This window comes from Vitis riparia, chromosome 4 (genome assembly GCF_004353265.1).
Source record: "Vitis riparia cultivar Riparia Gloire de Montpellier isolate 1030 chromosome 4, EGFV_Vit.rip_1.0, whole genome shotgun sequence".
NCBI lineage: Eukaryota > Viridiplantae > Streptophyta > Magnoliopsida > Vitales > Vitaceae > Vitis > Vitis riparia.
The window spans coordinates 9,422,850-9,435,112 of record NC_048434.1 but is presented as its reverse complement, the minus strand read 5'-3'; the positions used below and the strand labels follow the sequence as shown (position 1 = coordinate 9,435,112).

Genomic DNA, 12,263 nt, shown 5'->3' with positions numbered 1-12,263 from the left:
ATAGATTAAAAATATTGAGTTCAAAAGTCATGATCTCAAATGTAAGTTGCACATGACTATTTCTACAGTTCATTAATGCATTGGGAATGGTAAAAAATGATTTGTCCAAAATTATTGTAATAGGATTAGCTTTATTCTATCCTCCCCTTCATTGTCCATAACAATGAAATCAATTGGGTAAAAAAACTTATCAACTTGAATTAAAACATTTTCACTTACTCTTCTAGGCACCTTAACGGATCTATAAGCTAAGTAAAGAATAATATCAATGGATTTCAATTCACGTAGACCCATTTTTTCAAATAATAAGCATGAGACCAGGTTAACACTAACATCAAGGTCCATAAGGTTTTTCTAACACAATTATCTCCTATAGAAACAAATATTGTGGGACATCCTGGATCATTGTAATTCGCTGGAGCCTTTCTTTGAATGATAACACTAACTTGGTTAGTCCATAAATATCCTATTATGCACATTTGTACATTTTCCTTTCCTTTGAGAAAGACAAAAGGCGATGTTGGAGAGATTGGATTGTTATTTTAAAAGTTTCTTTAATCTTTCTTCATTATTCATTTTACCTTACATTTTTTATTATTTCATTTTTGTGTTATTTTTGACATTTTTCTCTGCCTTATTTTGCTCTTCTCTAACCTCTGTGGTTGTTCCACAACCTTGTTTTTCTTTTTTCTTTTCTTCTTCTTCCCTCTCCACATTTCCACCACTCTTAAGAGTGATCACTGCATTAGCCTCTTCCACCTTGCTTTCATTTTACCCTCCTTTAATTGAACATTGTCTCTTAGGAATAGGTTAGGGTTAAGTTGGAAGCCTCCCCTTGTCATGCATACTCAAAGCACTATTAATATGTATTAGTTAGATTCTTAAAGAAACATTTATTTGTACATGTTGATTGAGAGTTTGAAAGCTTTGCTTCATTAATGACATCACATAATATTCAAAATTTCAACTATTAGGTAGATGATAAGAACTCAAACTTAGCACTTTGGTAAGGCCATTTTAAGTAATCTGAGAGCATTTGAGTACTTAAAACTAACCTCAATACCCATGATTGTTATTAAAACTTTAATTTTTGGATTCGATGCTTCTCTTGGCGTTTTAGGTGTTAATGGAAGCCATTTGGATGTGAAATAGAGAGACATGCACACACTCCATTTTGTCCTTTTAGCACATGTCTTTAAGTTCACTTTTGGTGCTCCACAATAGTTGCTTGGTGGCCCATTACTACTCATACTAACCTTTTTTTTAGCTACCTCGGAGACTCTGGTTGAGGGATTATCTGACCCCTTATTGTGACTCTTGGCAGCCCTAATTTAGACTTAGGCTTTTCCTTCATTTTTAGGATAGCTTTTAGGTGCACTTTTAGGATAGCATACTTAAGCATTGTCCTAAACACCCTAGGCTCACTTAGGCACTTTTCTAGACCCACTCAAGTTCGCTAGATCCACTTAAGTATCCTGGCCCACCTATGTTACCTTTTAGGTAATTCCCACATGACTTACATAATTTGCATGATTTGTATTTTTAATGCTTGCATGTACTTGATTTCTTATTTATTTATTTATTATTATTTGGTTAGTTATTTGTTTTTATTTATTTATTTTATAGAATATTGCATGAGATTGATGATTAATTGTGTAAACTGATGTTTTAATTATTGTTGTGTACCTATGATAGATATAATGTTTTTAATTGCATAATTTTAAATTAGTTTTAATTTTCAATTTCATGACCTTTACTAATTTTAATTCTTATTTTATTTTGGGATGAGATTTGAATGAACACATTGGAGAAGATCCTTGATGTACATGGCTCATATATGTGGGGATATTCTATGCAACATGGAAAGGATTTATATTGTTAAAGAAAGGAAAACAGATCACGAATGAATGGAGGATGGAAAGGAGATTTATAGTGTTAAAGAAAGGAAAGCAGTTTTAAATTGTATTTTAAACTGTATGATTGAACACATCAGTTTAAGGGAGAGTTTGTTGAGAAAAAGTTGTTTGCTAGCTTTTGTCCTAGTCTTTTGGGAACTTGTTGTGTTCAACAAGTTAGTTTATTATTTTCCTAGTCTGTAGGTGTTAGTTTTGGCACGATATGTAGTGCCTATTTTCTTGCTTTTATTTGTTATATATAAGCCTATATAAAGGTAATTCTTTTGGTTGAATAAGATAGACGATCGATATTTAGTCAGTTCTCCTTTTACTTGTTTCAGCAGAAACATTATTATTTCTTTTCTTTATCTGTAACAGTGGTATCAGAGCATGGTAGAGAGAAAGTGAGAAAAGTAAAGTTGAGAGTGCCAAACAAAACAAAAAGAAGTGTGTGAGATAGAGTCATACAACAGCAGCTTCATTTTTATTTCACCTAGTCTCTTGTTTTTTTTTTTTTTGCAACAGCAGTAGAAGAAAACAATGGCCTCTGAAACTTTTGTGTAGCCAGCCATTCCACGTTTTGATGGTCATTATGATCATTGGAACATGTTAATGGAGAACTTTCTAAGATCTAAGGAGTATTGGCATGTCGTCTTTGAAGGAATTACGGAACCAACAGATAATGCGACAATGACACAAGCACAAAGAACGGAGCTAGACGGGCAATGGTTGAAAGATTTCAAGGCAAAGAATTATCTTTTCCAAGCAATTGATCGCTCAATCTTGGAAACCATTCTTTGCAAAGACACTTCGAAACATATTTGGGATTCCATGAAGAAGAAGTACCAAGGTTCTGCAAGGGCAAAGCGGCAGCAGCTTCAAGCACTTCGCATGAAGTTCAAAACACTTTGAATGAGATCAGGAGAATCAGTTACAGATTATTTCTCTCGAACAATGGCGATTGTGAACAAGATGCGGATCCATGGGGACAAGACAGAGGACGTGACCATAGTAAAGAAGATTCTTCGATCCATGACACCAAAATTTAATTTTGTTGTTTGCTCAATAGAAGAATCTCATGATATTGATGAACTTTCAATTGATGAATTACAAAGTTCTTTGTTGGTTCATGAGCGTAAATTTAACCAGAAGGAGAAAAAGGAGCAAGCTTTGAAGGCCTCAACAGAAAATCACTTGGCAACAAGAGGAGAGAGAGGACGAGGTAGAAGTCGAGGTAGAGGCAGAGGAAACTATGATCGTGGAAATCAACACCAACACCAACGTCAAGACAACCGATTTCAAGGAAGAGGACAAGGTGGCAACTACTCAACTACATATAAATCAAGGTCAACAGACAAGTCCAATGTGGAGTGCTACAGATGTCATAGGTATGGTCACTACAAGTCTGAATGCCGAACTAATATGAATAAACAAGGTGAAGAAAGAACTAACTTTGCAGAAAAGGAAGAAGAGGTGTCTCTTTTAATGGCGTGTCATGCGAATCAAGGCACCCATCCGAACTTGTGGTATATAGATACTGGCTGTAGTAATCATATGTGTGAGGACAAGTCAACGTTCTCAGACTTGGATGAAACATTTTGCAACTCTGTAACTTTTGATGACAACTCCAAAGTCTCTGTCATGGGCAAAGGAAGTGTACGAATTCACTTCAAAGAAAAATCTGATCAGATTATTTCTAATGTCTTTTTTGTTCCAGATTTAAAAACCAACTTGCTTAGTGTTGGTCAACTTCAAGAGAAGGGATACGAGATTTTTATTAAAGATGGAGTTTATCGCATCCAAGATGAGAAATTAGGCTTAATTGCTCAAGTCAACATGACTACAAATCGGATGTTCCCGCTGTATCTAGACAACACTACTCAGAAATGTTTCTCTGCGAAATTAATGGATGAGGGATGGTTGTGGCATTTTCGCTATGGACATCTGAATTTTAGTGGTCTAAAGACGCTACAACAGAAGAACATGGTGACTGGACTTCCACCAATTCAGACTCCTTCTCAAATTTGTGAAGAATGTGTTGTTGGTAAACAACATCGATATCAATTTCCTAAAGGAAAATCATGGAGAGCGAATAAGGTGTTGGAGCTAGTTCACTCTGATATATGCGGACCCATTAATCCAACATCCAATGGTGGTAAATGTTACTTTATAACGTTCATTGATGATTATAGTCGAAAAACTTGGGTTTATTTTTTGTAGGAGAAATCTGAAGCTTTTTCAATTTTCAAAAGCTTTAAGATGCTGGTCAAAAAAGAAGCAGGCAAACCTATTAAGATTTTCCATAGTGATCGTGGTGGAGAATACACCTCACAAGAATTTGTAAATTTTTGCGAGAACCATGGTATTCAAAAGCAACTTACAGCAGCATATTCGCCACAGCAAAATGGTGTTTCAGAAAGGAAGAACCGTACAATTCTAAACATGGTGTGGACTATTCTGTCAAAGGGTCATATCCCAAGAAGTTTTTGGCCTGAAGCAGTCATCTGGAGCATTCACATTTTGAACAGAAGTCCCACTCTAGTTGTTCAAAACATGACACCTGAAGAAGCATGGAATGGACGCAAACCAAGTGTCAACCACTTCAGAATCTTTGATTGCATAGCATATGCTCATATTCCAAATCAAAAAAGAAAAAAAACTTGATGACAAGGGAGAAAAATTCATTTTTCTTGGTGTTAGTGAGATATCAAAAGCATACAAATTGTACAATCCTATCACCAAGAAAATTGTCATAAGTCATGACATAATTTTTTATGAAGGAAGTTTCTAGAAATGGGATGACAACACTACCAAACAGCAAATACAAGCTGATTTTGATGGTGAAAATGAAGAAGAAAGACAACAGCCCCTACAACAATGAATTCCAACAGCTGAAATTCCACCAAATGAAGCTCCAACTATTGCTGAAACTTCACCAACAACACCAGAATTTGATGAACAGGTTGAAGCAGCAGTTGGTTCAAGTTCTCATCGTGTTCGAAAGCGGCCGGCATGGATGTCAGATTATGAGGTAACTGGAATTGATCAATCTGAAGACCCACTCACTCATTTTGCTCTATTTTCATATTGTGACCCTACAACTTTCGAAAGTGCTGTCAAAGAATCAAAATGGTGGAAGGCCATGGATGCTGAAATTGCAGCCATCGAAAGAAATGATACTTGGGAGTTATCTGAACTTCCAAAATGACACAAAACAATCGGTGTAAAGTGTGTTTACAAGACAAAGTTGAAAGAGAATGGTGAAGTTGACAAGTACAAGGCACGCTTGGTGGCTAAAGGATACAAGCAAGAGTTTGGAGTGGACTATAAAGAAGTTTTTGCTCCAGTTGCAAGGCATGATACAATCAGATTGGTGATCGCGTTGGCAGCACAGAATTCATGGCCTATCTTCCAGTTAGATGTCATATCGGCATTTTTGCATGGAAACTTGGAGGAACAGGTATTTGTTGATCAACCTCCTGGTTATATTAAGGTTAAAAATGAGCATAAAGTGTATAGATTAAAGAAAGCTCTTTATGGATTAAAACAAGCCCCACGGGTTTGGTATAGTCGCATTGAGGCTTATTTTTTGAAAGAAGGTTTTCAAAAATGTCCATATGAGCATACACTTTTTGTCAAAGTTAGTAATGGAGGGAAAATGCTCATTGTTTGCTTATACGTAGATGATCTTATATTTACTGGCAATGATAGTGTCATGTTTGAGAGGTTTAAGAAGTCTATGATGGTTGAATTTGGAATGTCTGATCTTGGTATGATGCATTATTTTCTTGGCATCGAAGTGGTGCAGTCTGATACTGGAATTTTTATTTATCAAAAGAAATATGTGCGAGAAATTTTGAATAGGTTTCAGATGAAGGATTGTAATCCTGTTAGTACACCAACTCAGTTTGGCTTGAAGCTTAACAAAGATCATGGAGGAAAAAAAGTGGACAGCATAATCTATAAGCAAATTGTGGGTAGTTTGATGTATTTAACTGCAACAAGACCAGACATAATGCACTCAGTGAGTCTAATTAGCAGATATACGGAGAATCCAACAGAGTTGCATTTTTTAGCTGCCAAGAGAATCTGTCGTTACTTGCAAGGAACTAAAGATTTTGGGTTGTTCTACAAGAAGGGTAAAAGGTCAGATTTGATTGGGTTTACTGACAGCGATTATGCAGGAGATCAAGATAATAGGAGGAGCACTTCAGGTTATGTTTTTATGCTGGGCACAGGGGCTGTTTCATGGTCATCTAAGAAGCAACCGATTGTCACTTTGTCCACCACTGAAGCTGAATTTGTTGCAGCAACAGCTTGTGCTTGTCAAGCTATCTGGCTGAGGAAAATTCTTGAAGAGCTCCATCTCAAGCAAGTGGGAGCTACTACAATTTTTTGTGACAACAGCTCAACCATCAAACTCTCCAAAAATCCCGTGCTACATGGAAGAAGCAAGCATATTGACGTGAAGTATTATTTTTTAAGAGAACTCAGCAATGATGGAGTTATTGATCTTGTCTACTGCAGAAGTGAAAACCAAGTTGCTGATATTTTTACTAAACCCCTTAAATTGGCTGCCTTCTTGAAGCTGAGGAAGTTACTTGGAGTTTCCACTCTAGAAGATTCAATTTGAGGGAGAATTCTGTGTATTTTAAACTGTATGATTGAACACATCAGTTTAAGGGAGATTTTGTTGAGAAAAAGTTGTTTGCTAGCTTTTGTCCTAGTCTTTTGGGAACTTGTTGTGTTCAACAAGTTAGTTTATTATTTTCCTAGTCTGTAGGTGTTAGTTTTGGCACGATATGTAGTGCCTATTTTCTTGCTTTTATTTGTTATATATAAGCCTATATAAAGGCAGTTCTTTTGGTTGAATAGCAGTTCTTTTGGTTGAATAAGATAGATATTTAGTCAGTTCTCCTTTTACTTGTTTCAGCAGAAACATTATTATTTCTTTTCTTTATCTGTAACAGATACAGTTTCAGGCGGGCTTCTCCTTCCTGGCTTATTGATCCCAGGAGGATCCTCTTCTTCTTTGCCACCTTGTCAAGCATGGGGACCACGCACCAACAGCCACACACCACTTCGGAAGTCTTCACAGCTGCATGAAGGAGTCCACGCACAATTCTGATTTTCCAAGAACACGCGCACAGGCCAGATCGGGAGAGCAGCACACACAACAGGTCGAAGACATTTAGAATCAGATTTTTGAGGTGGGGGGTTGGAACTCAGCTGCACTATTTTGGGAAGAGGGGGGATCTCCATAGGAGCGGGCAGGAATTTCATCCCCTTTATGCGTGTTGACGCCTTGATTTAATGAAGAAGATTCTATACACATTCAGCCGTGTTGATGCCTTGGTTAAATGGAAAGGCTTTCATTCACTTTCAGTCGTGTTAACACTTTGATTCTGATGGAGAATGGGCAGCCACTTTGTGAATATTAATTACTTGATTCCAATCAGGTTTCAATGGCCTTGCATATAAAATCTCCATGGATGACTTTTATAAAGGTTAATGGAGATAATGGCCTTGAATTTATAAATCTCCATGGATGAATTTTAAAATAGCTTAATGGAGATAATGACCTTGAATTTATAAATCTCCATGGATGAATTTTATAATAGCTTAATGGAGATAATGGCCTTGAATTTATAAATCTCCATGGATGAATTTTAAAATAGCTTAATGGAGATAATGGCCTTGAATTTATAAATCTCCATGGATGAATCGCGGTTGCATATGGAGAATTCCTTTGAAGGTAATTTCATGCAAAAGGTGAATTCTTGAAAACTGAATTTTGTGGTGGACACACGAGAATTGTGGCTGTGAATGGAAGCTTTTTCATGGCTGAAAATTCACAACGAAATGTGTTGGAAATTTGGTGAAGGACCATTGATAAGTGAGCTGAAAATTATGGCAGAATAGTGGAGGAAATTATGACCTCATGTTGTTGGTGGACTGACTGAATTTTCTGTTAAATATATGTGCATTTGACGAGGGTCTTCAACGGCTGAAAATTGATGAAGAAGTAGGAGGGAAGGAACAGGAGAGGATTTTTTTCTTTGGCAGAGAGAACACACGAGAGGATTCTTTTGGAGGGCACGCAAAGAATTTTAGGAGTAGCAGGGACTTCAGACAAGCATCAGATTGCCACTTTGATTGCATCAAGAGGGTATTTTTTTAATTTTTCTACAACACAGGTCAATTTTCAATGGAACATTTTTTTTTTAAAATTTTTAGTTCATTGGTTAATTTGGTTCTTAGTGATAAATTTCCTTAATCTCAATTCGCACAATTTCTATTTATCTCCTAGATTAGATGTTTTTTATCGTTTTGGTTCATTAGTTTAAATAATTGTAAAAATTTATATTGTTTGTTCTACTCTAGTTTATTTTTAATCTACTTGTTAGTTTAAGCCTGTTCATGATTTTAATTCTTTAACTTAATTAATATTGTTAGATAAAACACATATTTTTAAGTTTGATTTAACTTAGTTACAATTTATTTCTAATTCGAATATGTTAATGATGTTAATTCCTTAGTTTAAATGATTTGAGAGAGAAAGTTTATTTTTTTAATTCAGGATTAATTTAGTTTTAGTTTATAATTTAATTTGAATGTGTTAATGATGTTATTTCCTTAGTTTAAATAATTTGTGAGATGAAGTTTATTTTTTTTAATTGCGGATTAATTTAGTTTTAGTTTATGATTTAATTTGAATGTGTTAGTGATCTAATTAGTTTGATTTTAATTCGTTTTTAGTTTAAATAATCATGCTAAATAAAGTTTGTGTTTTAAATTCCAATTACTTTAATTTTAATTCGTTTTTAGTTTAAATGCATTCGTTGATTTTAATTTATTAGTTTAATTGATCGTATTAAATAAAGTTTGAGTTTTTAATTCCAATAATTTTATTAAATAGAGTTTAATTTCAATTTAGTTTGATTTTAAATAATCTGAATGCGTTCATGATTTTAATTCAATTGTTTGATTAACCCTCTTAGACAAATTCCATATTTTTAATTTCGATTTTAGTTTAATTTTATTTTGTTAATTTATTTATTTGCTTTAGTTTAAATATATTTGTGATTTCAATTTGATAGTTTAGTCAATCTTATTAGATGACGTTGATGTTCTTAATTTAATCTAGTATTAATTATTTTTAGTATTGAATGTGTTTGTGTGTTTTTTATTTCATTAACTTCGAATTTAATCCATTTATATCCAAGTTTGTAGTTGATTATAATTTTGTTTAATTAATTTAGTCAACGTGTAATTATTTTCATGTTTTAAGTATGGTAATTTTGGCTTTGATCTATTGACATTTAGTATGAGCTTTAGGAATTTTAGATAATCAATCCAATTAATTGCATGTTATTGTTTTCATACCTTCAAGATTGTTGAACTTTGGTCTTTGATTTATCATATTATTTAGAATGCTAAATTTACCTTAATTGATCCCATATTATTATCTCCATATACTAAGTTTGTTGGCTTTAATCTTTGATTGGTTATTTTTATTTTAATTCATGTGTTTCTTGAAATCTAAATGTTAGTCTTGGATAATATTTTGTTAGTTTGTTTGATTAGGAAGTCGTAAATTTGATGTCTTAGTGATTGTTAGTTAAATTCTTTTTTTGAAGGCCACTGGAAACTCATGAAGGTTGGTCTTACCCTCACCACTTTAATTGACATGATTTTCTAAATCTTTATTTTATGATTTTCGTTTTCTTTTGTTTTGATTGGTATTTTGTTTTCTATGTTTTGTTATTTTAAAAATTAATTCCTTTTATATTAAAATCAAAACCTTTTTCTCCAAAGACCCCTTTAAGAAAATCTATTTTTCAAAGAACCCATTTAGAGTCCTCAGGATCAAAATCTTTTTTAAAAAAATAATATGCAACCATATCTTCATCGGTTTGCATCCTTCTCGGTTTTCAACAAAATGTTTGGTTTTGAACAAAAACACGAATCAAAGCTTGTGATCCTAAATAATGGGATAATTCTGGGCTAAATTCGTGTAAATCAATTGGGAAATTGGTGAATCCCCTACATAAGAAATTCTTTTCAAAAATTATTTTTGCTACCACCCTTGCCATCTGTTGTAATCATATCTATCTATTTTTTGAGGAATTGTATACAAGATGCATATGATACTTGATTTTTTTTGTATATTCTGATATGCATGTTAGGATTTCTTATTTTACTATTTATTATCTAACCCCTCATGTCTTGTGGAAGCACATTACGAGTTACCCATGCTATTCAAGTACGCTTCTTACCTTCGTATCTTAATTCCATAAATTATGTATTGCTTTATATATGATCGTTATGTATTGCTTCGTATGTGATTCTCAACCTGTTCAGCATATCTTTTTAATTGTTTGTTTAGCTTGCCATGTTTGATTAAGAGACTAGGATAAAATAAATGTTGCGTGTTTTATTTTCCAAACTAATCATTGATGTCTTTTGATGGCGCTTAAAAAGTAGTCCAGGTATGCACCCTAACTCTCCTTCATTGTAATTTGATCCTATTTGGCATGTTATTTTTTTAAATCACCTTAGTCTATTTAGGTATCCTCAATTAATCAATTAATTGCCACATTTCCCCTAATTTAATCAGTAGAGACCTCGTTAGGGCTTAGAGGGGTGCTACCTCCTAGAGGTACCTTCTCAATAAGTAACCTGATCCCTGGACCTAGACTCGGGTTTTTCAAAGACATGTTTTTCCAAAAATTATGGAGTCACTTTTTTAGGGTTTTTCTTTCTCGTTTTATTTTCCCTTTAAAATAAAAATAAAATAAGTGGCAACTCCGACTTTTCCAAAAATTAATTTTTCATGAATAAAAACGAGTCTCGCCGATCGAGTGGAGGCGCATGTGAAAAATGCGGGTCCACAAAAAGCAATAAGGTTTGAATTTTCATTACTCTCATTTAAATATATGGATTCATAATCACTAGATTCAAAATCACTCCAAGTCATTTACCTAAATTTTTGAAATTTTTTAGGATTTGGGCAATCAATTATGATATGTCTTTTCCCTCCATAGTTGCAACATTCGACTTGTGTAGATTTAGATGAGCCTTTATCTTTGTTTTTATTCTTGGAGAGATTTTTCTTGTTTCTTTGAATCTTCTTTTAAGTTTGCTTTCTTTACAATTTCATATAAGTTTTAAATTTCTTAGTAAATACTAGAATTTCAAGTAGAGTAAGAACTTATTCAATCACAACTTCAGACTCATTTATGTCTTTTGAGGAGGCCTTAAGGGCTACCCCTTTGGATCTCCATAAGGATAGAAAAATAATCTCATAGGTTTGTAGGGAACCCACCTAAATTATTCTAGGATAGATCTCAATATTTTCCCAACCACCTTGCACTCAAGAAAATTTACTTCGAAGTTAAAACAAGAATTGACAATATCAATGAGTTCAATGGAGACCTTAGAGAAACACTCATATTTATTCTTTTTAATGCTCTTAAATTTAGTAGTTAACATTTACAACTTGGACAACTTTATAGTAGAAATGCCTTCATGAGTTACTAGTAATATCTCATGCCTTTTTACCATAATTAAATGATGTGATCTTGTGTAAATTGTCAAGACTCACATTGTTCAAAATACAACGAAGGGTTTCAACAGTTGCTTCACTTCCCTCTTTATCCAATTTATACTTCTCTTGCTTGGGTCTCATCTCACTCAGTTGACTTACCATCCTCATCAACAAAAACTGGAGATGGTTAACCACCCATACTTTATTATGTTCTAAACTCTTTCACCTTGTCTTTTTAAGAAAAAATCTATTTAAACCTTCTAGTTGGGGTAGTTGTTCCCATCAAAGAATGGAGGTCAATTTATGGATGTTTGAACTCCATTGATCAAAGCATAATCAACAAAAATTGAAATTTTTAATTTTTAAAATTTAACCTGCTCTGATATCACTTATAAGTTTCATTCTTGATTAAGGGACTATTTAGAGGGGAGTAGATGTGGAAAGGGGGAAAAGATAATCCAAGTAAATTATCCTTAAATTTGGAATTTTATTGTGGTTTTGATAATTTCAATTAATCTCAATGCATGATTTTAAGAATGAGTAAAAGATAATCAATCTCACACAAGAGCACCATATATGGCGTGGAAAAACTACCTACATAGAATACCTTAATTGGATATGCCTAGTATCAATCTAGATACCAGTCAAAATCCACACAACCGTTCCCATCCTTGATAGAATATTTCATGCTCCTTAGTGCATTACCTCCATCCTATAATGAGGTTAGCAAATTGATGCACCCTTTTCTTTTTGCTAAAAGAATCTTTCAAGATCACTCTTGAAAGCTTGAGAAATGGAGATCAACTAGGGTTTTAAGG

At 33.8% G+C, this 12,263-nt stretch overlaps 1 pseudogene; it reads left to right on the top strand.

The window, feature by feature from the left end:
• The window catches only part of LOC117913220, an 8,046-nt pseudogene extending 5,239 nt beyond the window's left edge, over positions 1 to 2,807 (top strand).
• The last annotated feature ends 9,456 nt before the right edge of the window (positions 2,808 to 12,263 follow it).